This window comes from Priapulus caudatus, unplaced genomic scaffold (genome assembly GCF_000485595.1).
Source record: "Priapulus caudatus unplaced genomic scaffold, Priapulus_caudatus-5.0.1 Scaffold338, whole genome shotgun sequence".
In the NCBI taxonomy this organism is placed as follows: Eukaryota; Metazoa; Priapulida; class Priapulimorpha; order Priapulimorphida; family Priapulidae; genus Priapulus; species Priapulus caudatus.
The window spans coordinates 158,514-169,891 of NW_014577399.1; the positions used below are offsets into that span (position 1 = coordinate 158,514).

An 11,378-nucleotide genomic window follows, 5' to 3' on the forward strand; every position below is an offset into this window, starting at 1 on the left:
GCGATCGTCGTTGCAGCGGTCGTCTCGTCGTCATATCCTGTGTGTGCAGCAGACCGAGCGCACGCAGCAGCAGCGGAGTAATACAGTAGCAGCAGCAATGAACACCGAGTCAGTAGCCATTAGTAACAGCAGCAGCACACAGTAGTACGCATCTAGCAGTAATAACCAGTTAGCGAGAGCAGTGAACCACAGTAGTAGCGGAGCGTCAGTAGTAGTAGCCTCAGCAGTAGCTATCACGCACCAGCAGCAGCAGCAGCCAGCAGCCGTACCACACAAGTAGTCGTAGCCCACGCAGCGCAGCCGCAAGCAGTTACATAGTAACAGCAGTAACAGCAAGTCCAACACAGTAGTAGAGAGTAGCAGCGCAGCAGCAGCAGGCAGTTAACACCAGTTAAAGCAGCTAGCAGCCAGCAGCAGCAGCAGCAGTAACAGCAGCAGCCAGCAGCAGCAGCCAGCAAGCAGCCCAGCAGCGAGCAGCCAGCAAGCAGTAATACCAGTAGCAGCAGCAATAACACCAGTAGTAGCATTAGTAACAGCAGCAGCAACACCAGTAGTAGCATCAGCAGTAATACCAGTAGCAGCAGCAGTAACACCAGTAGTAGCAGCAGTAGTAGTAGTAGCAGCAGTAGTATCCACCAGCGCAGCAGACAGCAGACAGCAGCAGTACACAAGTAGTAGTCCGGCGGGCTGCAGCAGCCTCCCCCCCGCCCACGCGTCACCCAGTCAGTCACCAGCCCCCCAGCTCCACCACGAGCAGCAACACCAGTAACAGCAGCAGCAGCAGGTAACACCAGTAGTAGAAAGTAGCAGCAGCAGCAGCAGCAGCAGTAACACCAGTACAGCAGCGAGCAGCAGCTAGCAGCCAGCAGCAGCAGCAAGCGCAGCACAGTACAGCAACACCGAGTGATAGACAGCAGCAGCAAGCAGCCGCAGTAACACATTACACAGCAGCAGCAGCACAGCAGCAGCAACAGCTAGTAACAGCAGAGCCAGCTCGTGTTCGCCGACGTTTCACTCCGCGGTCTAGAAAAGCAAGTGCAGGTTCACTGCGAACACAACATCATAGGGGCACGGGGACCTGACCAGCACCCTGCCCTCGCGCCCCTCGCACGCAGCGCGTGTTGAACTACCTGGTTTGCTTCGCTATACTGTATTTCGAGACGACACCGGAGGTTTTCGTAACGGATTTTCAGCCAGTTGTCGGGCAGGTCATACGCGTTAACGGTTGTTGTATCGCTGCAGGTTCGCTAATATGCTGTAGATCAGCAAAGGTTGGACCGCCTCTTCTTGCTCTGCGATCCTCTACTTTGTGGCTGGCGTCCATAGCGTCGGCGCTTGCCTCGCCCGGTCGGCGACTTTGTCGTCACCCCAGTGAGCTGTGTTCTCCTGAGCTGATCTCTCCCCTCCTACTGTGTGCTGTGTGTGTGTGTGATGAGTGGGCGGGGGGGGGCGGCGGCCTCGTGTGCCCCGCGCGCGGGGGCGGGCTGCCCTCCGGGGCGCCGCCCGTGACTGCCGCTCTATTACTTCCTTCTGCAGCGCCCCGCCCATGCACGCTCCCCCCACGGCGGTCCTGGTCCGCGTACATGTGTGGGTTGTGTGTGTGTGTGTGCGTGTCGTAGTGTGTGTGGGGGGGGCGTATATTATGTGTGTGTGTGTGTGTGCCGCTGTGTGTGTGTGGTGGTTGTGTGTGTCGTCTGCTGTGTGTGGTGCGTGTGCGTGTGTGTGTGTTGCGTGGTGGGGGGGTGTATGTGTGCTTGTTGTGTGTTGTGTGGTTGTGTGTGTGTGTGGTGTGTTGTGGTGTGTGTGGGGGGGGGGGCCGTGCGGGTGCCATATAATCTGGCTGACGTCCCCTGCACAGGCGAAGCGCGCGGGTGACCGCTGCTACAGGCTGCCTTTCGTCCCTCCCTCCTGCGTCCGATTTCCCTTATCGGCTACCTACATTGCCTCTTCTTCCCATCTGAGCGCGGGACGCTTTGCTGGTTCGCTGTCGTGGTGCGGTGCGAGCGTGCCGTCGCCGGGGGGCCCCGCTCGCGCCGGCCGGTGGTGGCGGCCGCGGCCCTGCGGCTCGGTGGCGCGCGCGACGGCTGGGTGAGGTGGTCGGCGGCGGGCGCCCCTGCCCGTCCACGGCCTCGAAGCGAGTCGGGCGGCCCGACTGCCGGCCGGGTAGGTCGCCTTCGGCCTGCGTCTGGCGACGCTGCTGCTTGTAGCCGACTTCGTGTTGTGTGATGTGTGTGTGTGTGTTGTAGTGTGTCCGCCTTCGTATGCTGGTTGGCGTGGGGCTCAGTGCGCGCGCCGGGGCCGCGCCGGCCAGTCGGCGTTGCGGGAGCTGTGTGTGTTGCGTGTGTGTTGTGTTGGGGGTATGTGTGTTGTGTGTGTGTGCGCCGCGTCACGCGGTGGCGTTTGTGTTGTGTGTTGGTGCTGGTGATCCGGTCTGTGTTGTGGTGTGTGTGTGCGCGCGCTCACACATGGGTTCCTTTTATCCGTAGGAGTAAACATGCTTTACCGAGGATAACTGTGTTGCGTGTAGTGTGCTTGGTTGTCGACAAGCGATTGCAGCTGGCTTCTGTGTGTACGTGCCAGCGTGAAGCTGTGATACGTGCTGATGGATGCTTACATTAGTACACGATGAGCTGTTTTTTTCGCGCGTGAGAAGCTGTGTGTGAGAGAGCTGAGTATGAGAGAGGGAGCGCGAGAGGAGGCGGAAGAGAGCGAAGATGAGAGAGAGAGAGAAGGAGAAAGGCAGACGAGAATGTAGAAAGCGTAGAGAGCGTAAGATAGAGGATGGAGAGAGCTAGAGAGAGAGAGAGAGCGAGAGCGGGAAGAGAGAGAGGGAAGAGAGAGAGAGATGACGGCAGAGAGAGACGACGAGATGTAAGAGATGATGACTGAGAGAGAGAGAGCAGGAGAGAGAGAGAGAGAGAGAGAGAGAGGAGATGAGAGAAGAGAGAGGACAGAGAGAGAGAGAGGTTGGGGGGCGGGGCGGGGCGGGTGGCGTGACGGGGGTGGGGGGGCCACGCGAAAGGAGATGACTTGGTCATTCACTTATTAACTGATTCGGTTTCTCTGTAGCAGACAGAGATACGCTGGGTGTGGATATTTGTTACACTGTCCGGTGTATGTACTTGCATAATACTGCCGGAGTGGACTTACATCAGTGTTTTCTAAGGGAATTTCGGGGTATTTTTGTTTCAAAAACACCATAGTATTACAATGAGCTGCGTATACCAATTACTAGTAAACCATTACTAGTACATATCATCAGGATATCATCTGTTTCCTTGCCGCTAAACAAGTTGTCACGATCGTTTGTGCGCTGTGCGTAGCTGCGGATAACATTTACAAGGCCTAGTGTGTGCTAATCGTTTTTCCAGACCTGACATGTTTTTTATTTTACGAAACGAACACGCCCACGCTTACACACTCTTGCATATCCGCGCACACGCATGCACGCATGTATTCACACACATAAACACACGCGCGCACGCACGCGCACGCACGCCGAACGACACTACGGACGCACACGCACACACTGGGCACACGCCACATCATACAGCACGGGCGACAGTACGCAGCTCACACTACGGACGCACACGCACCACGCAAACACGCACCGCGCGCTTCACCACACCACACGTACACCACGCACAAGTATTTAGAATAAAGGAAACTTTAAGTCGACTTTATTACGCTCACTTCCTCGCCCAACGCTGCGGTCGTATACTCTCTAAGACATTGCACTGCACTATATACTGCTGAGGAAAGTAGAATAGAGCCTTCTCACAGGTAAAAGGCTGTGTGAAAAGGGCTGGCAGAGTGCAGTATTTTCATTTCAGGCTTCCACATGTATTCGTTTGGTTTATGTTATGGCACTTCTACTAATTTTATATATAGCACTAATATCCTACTAATTAATAGAAATATTAACTACTTCACATAATCTAACAGACCGAACAGTCGACTGTGCACTTTCTCGTTTTTTGCATACTCACTGTGCTTTCTTACATGTGAAAAATCTGTGGTCATGTTGTCGCGTTATTTGTGATTGGTGTGCGACAGAGTGACCTCGTGCTCAACTCTGCAGGAGCGGATACACGTGGTCGCTGCAATCTGACCGCAATATGCTGATGGCGTTAATGCCAGCTTCCGCTCGTTCGTCACTGACATATTGAGTGAATGAATAATCACGGGTAACATGTCAGCAGTAGCGGGCCGGCGGCCAGCGCCGGTGCAGCAGCAGGCAGCAGCAGCAGAGAACAAGGCAGCCAGCAGCAGCAGCCAGCAGCAGAACTAAGCAGCCGAGCCCGAGCAGCTAGCGAGGCAGCAGCCGCCACAAGCTCGAGCGCAGCAGACCAGCAGCAGCAGCTCAGTTAGCAGACAGCAGGCAGCAGCTAGCCGAGCATGCAGCAGCAGTAGCAGCCACAATATGGAAGGACGCAGCAGCTCGACGTGGAGAAGCGGACATTCAAAACAGTCGTAAATGCCAGCAGCAGCTAGCAGCAGCAGACAGCACACGTAGCAGTAACACAGTAATAAGCATCCTCATTATCGTCGTTGTCGTCGGCGTGCGTGTCGTTGGTTCGCCAATAATCATCATCCGTATCATTATTCAGCTCAGCAGACATGCTGATGACCAGTAATAACGACAGTGGCGCAGTAGACAGCTCCAGTCGAATCCCACAGTAGCAGCAAGCCCAGCAGGCAGACGCGCATTGCAGCTAGTAGTAGCTACACAGTAGTCAACGCCAGCATGCAGCACATGTAGCAGCAGCATGCGCTGCTAGGGAGGGCACCTCCACCCCACCCCTCCCGGTGTCGCCCGCAGCACGTGTGGCACTGTATTCACTTTACTCGGCGGATCGTTGCCTCCGCCAAAGTTGGATGCTGTCTGAGTGCATACTGATGGGATACTGACACTGAACATTCTGCTATCCTTAGCAAGCTCTCTCGTTAAGTATCGAACTCAACTGACCTGTCTAACAGAGAATCAAGACACCAGAGAACCAGAGAGACGACTCCTTAGCCAAGTAAGGCGCTTACTTAACTCGACCGTTAATCTGCGCTGCTGGCTGTTGTTTTTTATGGTCATCTACTTTTCTTGTTCATGCCACGATAATTTTTGCGGCAATTTGCGAATTTGAACATAATTGTTTATTGTTTGTGTCCGACCGATAAAAATATGGTTATGTAGATTTAACCGGTAATGTGGAATACGCGCGTTGCCATGGTCATGTCAGAACTTACGGATGTAGACTTGTTTTTGCCCTCCCCCCTTCCTTTTTTTCATAAGAAACGGCGCGCTATCTCGAAGGGTTGTTTGGTATTGGTAAATACAAACCGTGAGGATCTCCTGGGCATTAGATAATTATCATCCGTGAGATATAATTCATTGCTCCTGGGCGTGGTTCTGTTTTGGGGGTTTTTTGTTTTTTCTTCTCTACATACTCGCTAATCGTGGGTCACCGTCCGATCAACAGGATAGCTAGGTACACGGCACTTGAACGACGTTCATAAATATACATGCTAAATATAAATACGAAATCTAATACTAGTACTCTACAAAATTCTTAATGTTTCTATACTCTCTCTTCACCTATCTATTCTGCAGACAGTTTTCCTGTCAATCTCCGTGTTATATGCTCTATGCACAACACACTAAGCGCCGCCATTGCTCACTGTGACACAGGTGGCACTTGTGACAGCGCAACTGGCTCCTGCAATTAATAGTGGAAAGAGATGTATTAGAAACGATTAAGATTTTGGTGTTTCAGTACTAGTATTAGATTCCGTATTTTATTTAGCATTTATTTTATTGAAACTTTTCAAGGTGCCTCGTGGCAGCTACGGAGCCCGTCGCTCATGCTGGACCTTTATTGCGGGCCCGTACTTTTTGGTTGCGTATTCAGAGATAGTGGTGTACATCGTCTGCATCCACCGCGCTGTGATCAATACAAATGTCCGCAACGGGATAAATTGCCCGTTGCTCTACACACTGCTGTTAGGTGTCGGCTGCACAGTACAGCGACTTTCCTGCGACCGTCAACTGAGTTTCTCACCCATATGCAGCACCCGTGTCCTCCAACGGTGCACTTATACGCGGGCGTGGTATATATATGACCATTACAGTGCTTACGGTCGTAGATGACTATATGCTTGCAGCTCCCACTGGCGTGTTGCTTTATGGCGTTTTCTCCACCAGTGGGCCGGTGCCAACAGATATATTCGGTGTACTCGAGCTATTGATATCACGTACACAGGGAAGTTGGGTCTACAATAACAGCGCTATCTCTGTCTGTAAGCGACAACTGCATCAGTTATAGTGTGAGTGGGACGATGGAGCCAAGGTGTTATCTCTTTTTCGCTTCCCTTAACTCTCCTCTCTTCTCTCTTCTCGTCTCGTCCTCTCTCTTCTCTTGCTCTCTCGCTCTCTCTCTCTCTTCCTCTCTCTCTCTCTGTCTCGCTCTCTCTCTCTCTCTCTTCTCTCTCTCTGCTATTTCTCTCTCTCTCTGCGCGCGCCTCTCTCTCTCTCCTTCTGCTCTTGCTCTTCTCGCTCTCTCTCCTTTCTGTGCTCTCTGCTCTACTATCTCTCTCTCGTCTCTCTCTCCCTTGCCTTGTCTTTCTCTCTCGTCTTGTCTGCTCTCTCTCTCCTTCTATTCTCGTCTACTGCTCTCGTCTCTCTTCCCTCCCTCTCTCTCTCTCTCTCTCCCTCTCTCTTTTCCTTCTCCTCTTTTATTTCTTCGCTCTATCCTTGTCTCTCTCTCCCCTCTCTCTCTATCCTCTCCTCTCCTTCTCCTCTCCTCGCGCTGCTCTCCTAAGAGAGAGAGAGAGAGAGAGAGAGAGAGAGAGAGAGAGAGAGAGAGAGACCGCGAGAGAAAGAAGGCAGGCAGACGTGTGTCACATACATGCTAATCAAGCGACTAACACCGGACAAAGCTTACTCAAAGCCACTCAACGCGATGCTGCTAATCCGATAATCCGATAATCCAAAAATCATCTGTCGAGGCGGCCAACGCAACAAACAAACCGCCGAGTCAATTTCACGAACAGTGGACATCGTGAGTGTGTAAGTAAATAAGTAAGTGGTAAAATAAGTGGACATCGGTGTCCGCACCAGGATTAAGCGTGTGTCTGTCCGTGCGAGGCAAGGAGCTAAGTATAACAAAGAGAGGAAGCGCCGCCATATCTGGCCCAAATTTGGGTTCGGCAGAGACCCAAGAACAGATTAGTGTTCTATTGTCTCTGGGTTCGGTCTGCACCATAGAAATAGTATAGATAACCTAACTAAAACCTGGTTTACTACTAACCTAACCTGGTTATCTATACTATTTCTATGGTCTGCACAGCCGTTTCAGCTGATTATGGTCCATAGATGGCGCCCTTGAGGCGTAAATCACACAGCCAATCCGCTTCCTCTCCTCGTTATATTTAGCTCCTTGGTGCGAGGCAAGGGTGCGAGGGAGGGATTAGGCGCGTTTTCACCCTGTGTGCGTGTTATCAAGAGCTAATGAATACCTTGTGTTAGAGAGCAAAGAATTCTGCTTAATGCAATACCATAAAATTATTCTAGACTCGCAGGCAAAGTAGAATAATATTGCCGTGAAATAGCACTATTTTTCCGTTGTGCACTTTATGTGTTTATTATCTATAGTCGCCAGGCTTGACGGAGAAATCCAGGCCGACCGCCACTACCTGCCTCGGAGTAGTTTTAGCGTATTCACTTGTTAGTACTTGTAGTATAACGTAGTAAAACCACGAAGTCTCATTGTATATAAAGTAATGTAGTTTGGTAAGGGAATACGAACGTCAATAATGATATATCGTAAGCGACGTAACGTTGCTATTAGTCACCTGTTGTCCTTCCTTATTACCTTGTTTGCCGCTCGTACTCCTCTACCAATCCATACATTATGTTATGTAATAAGACTCCGTGTTTTACTACGTTACAGTAGTACCATGTACTATTTACTGTTTACTTGTGATACTTTTAGTACACTTGTAGTGCTTTTTGCGTATGTAAGCCTACTTGTAGTACCTGACGTACTATGTACTTGTATTGATCACGTTAGTACACTTAGAGTATACGGTGTACAATGTACTATGTAATTGCAGTACTTTTAGTATACTTTCAGTGCTTTAGTATATGTTAGTACATTAGTGTTTCATGTATGCACTTGTTAGCACTTACATCACAATGCACTATGTACTTGTAATACCTTTAGCATACCTGTAATAATTTAAGTGTGTGGTCCGGCGGTAATAGCATGTGGAGTGTTGGGTAGATCTACCCATACATGCTCACAGCCCCATGTTGGCACCTTGTTGGGTGGCTCTACCTGACCTCATGTTAACATGCGGGTCAACTAATTGGCCCTCATCAGTCCGGATGAAGTTATTAGCCCAATTACGTACAGGCAGCTAGCCGAGTAAGACACTACAGAAACTACGTGTATGGACCGTGTACCCAGCCTTGCTTATTACCTCCAGTAATACCAGCGTTCGAAGACTTGTGCCAATTGGTGCAGGCAGGTAGGGCAAGGATAAGACAACAGAAACTACAGCTGAAGGGGTCGTTGTCGTATATGTAGTAGGCCCTACCCGAGGTGTCGGCGAGTATGTCGCCTACGCCTACTCACTAACCCTAACCCTAACCCTAACACCCTAACCCTAACCCTAACCCTAACCCTAACACCCTAACCCTAACCCTAACCCTAACACCCTAACCCTAACCCTAACCATATCAGATAGTTACCTCGAGTACATATTATACGCCAATATACGACAACGACCCTTCGTGCGAAACTACATGTACGGACCGTGTACCCAGCCTTGCTTATTACCTCCAGTAATACCAGCTTTCGCGAGAAAGCTTGTACGAATAAGAAGACTTGAATGCACCCTAACCGTCGGCTTACAAGCGCATTTCAGCAAACAGAACGGGTCACTGAATGACTGCGGTTGTACACACATATAACGGACTCGCCTGGTCGACCTGGACAGACGAACAAGCGGTCGCATTGTGGTTATTAGCGGGAACTGTTTGCCGTCTGTGACCACAAAGAGTACAGGAATCAGGAACGCCTCGATTGAGTGGACAGGCAATGGTCAGGCCACACAGTATGGAAGGTATTGGTCAGGCCACACAGTATGGCAGGTATTGGCCAGGCCACACACAGTACGCCAGGCAGAAAATGCATTACTAGCATCGACAGCTTGGTTTAACAACGATATGACTGCATTCTTCGAAATTGATGACCCTTACGACGTGGCTGCCTCGGTGTACCCCTAAATCAGATTGCAAATGTCGAAGGAACTCGCCCAAAAGTAGTCAAGATAGGTGGCGCTTCTGTGTAGACACACGCGCACAAACCCATCGGCAAACGCCACGTGGGAGCTGCACATATAGTCATCTACCCGTAACACTGTAATGGTCATATATACCACCCCCGTAGTGCCACGCTGGGGACCACGGGTGGGCTATTGAAACTTTGAGGTCGCAGAAAAGTCGCTGTACTGTCAGCGATATCTACAGCAGTGGTGTACAGCAACGGTGGCAATGTTACCCGTTGCGACATTTGTATTGTTCACAGCGCGGTAGATGCAGAAGATGTGACCATATTCTGAATTACAACAAAAATACGCGATAAAAGTCCTATGAGGACCTATCCTGCTTGGTCCAGGACGTGAGGAGGATTACGGAGTATGTAGAGAGAACAACCAGGAACCACGCAAGGAAATGATTTATCCCACGGATGATAATTATCTAAGCAGATGTCTCGGTTTTGTATTTCAATACAAACAACCCTTCGAGATAGCGCGCCGTTTCTTATCAATCTAATCCGTATTTTGCATGACTATGGCATCCCGTAATTCACATTACGGTTAATCTACATACCATATTTTTATCGGTCGAGAACAAACAATAAACAATTATGTTCATTGCAAATTCGCAAATTCGTGCGTACGAAGAAAAGTAGTGACCAAAAAAACAACACCACAGCGCGAATTATGGCCGAGTTAAATAGCGCTTCTTTGGTTAAGGATCGGTTCTCTGGTTCTCTCGTTAGATAAGTTCGCCTGAGTTCGATACTGGTAACTGCAGGGAGAGCTGCTAGGCTAGCAATGGTCAGTGTCAGTATCCATCAGCATGCCCTCAAACAGCAGCCAACTTGGGGGAGGCAACTGATCCGCCGCGGAGCAAAGTGAATACACGTGCCACATCTGCGGGGGTCGACACCGGGGAGGGGTGGGGGTGGGGGTGCCCTCCCGTAGCCAGCGGCTGCTGCTACTGGTGCTGCTGCTGGCGGTGTTGCTACTGGTGTTACTACTACTGCTGCTGCGTCTGCTGTTGCTGCTGCTGCTGCTACTGGTGGTGTTACTGCTGCTGCTACTGGTGGTGTTACTGCTGCTGCTACTGGTGGTGTTACTGCTGCTACTGCCCCACTGTCGTTATTACTGGTATCGCTGCTGCTGCTGATAATGATGATGATGATTATGGCGACAACGACGACGCCGACGACGACGATAATGAGGATGCTTATTACTGGTGTTACTGCTGCTGCTGCTGTTGCTGCTGCTGCTGCTGCTGCTGCATTTACGACTGGTTTTGATGCCGCTGCTGCCACCGTCGCAGCTGCTGCTGCTGCTGCTGCTACTGCTACTGCTACTGCTGCTGCTGCTGGTGCTGCTGCTGCTTGTGCTGCTGCTGGTGCTGCTGCTGCTGGTGCTGCTGCTGCTTGTGCTGCTGCTGCTGCTACTGCTGCTGCTGCTACCGCTGCCGCCGGCGCCGCTACTGCTGCTGTTACGCGTGGATTATTCTTCCACTATATGTCAGTGACGAACGAGCGGAAGCAGCATTACGCCTCAGCCATATTGCGGTCAGATTGCGACCACGTGTCCCGCTGCCTGCAGAGTTGACACGAGGTCACGTCTGTCGCACACCATCAACAAATAACGCGACAACATGACCACAGATTTTTCACATGTAAGAAAGACAGTCGCTGTTGCAAAAACAGAAAGGCACAGTCGCTGTGTGCGGTCTGTTAGATTATTGTGAATGTATTATATTTCTATTAATTAGTAAGGATATTAGTGCTATATATATATAAAGTGCCATAAACATAACAAACGCATAATGTGGAACTGAAATGAAAATACTGACTCGTGCGTTTTACACAGCCTTTTACGAGAGGCTCTATTCTACTTTTCCTCAGTAGTATATAGTGCAGTGCATGTATTAGAGCGTATAAACCGTTACGTTGGCAGGAATGTGAGCGTAATAAAGTCGACTCGAAGTTTCATTTATGCTAAGTATGTGTGTGTGCGTGAGTGCGTGCGTGTGCGTGTGTGTGTGTGCGCGCGTGCGTGTTTGCGTGTGCGTGTGT

The 11,378-nt window shown here is 50.6% G+C and overlaps 1 long non-coding RNA gene across 1 annotated transcript in view; it reads right to left on the bottom strand.

Moving 5' to 3' along the window:
• Window positions 1-11,378, bottom strand: part of LOC106809231 — a 61,653-nt gene that overhangs the window by 938 nt on the left and 49,337 nt on the right. The gene's annotated exons all lie outside the window — the stretch shown is intronic.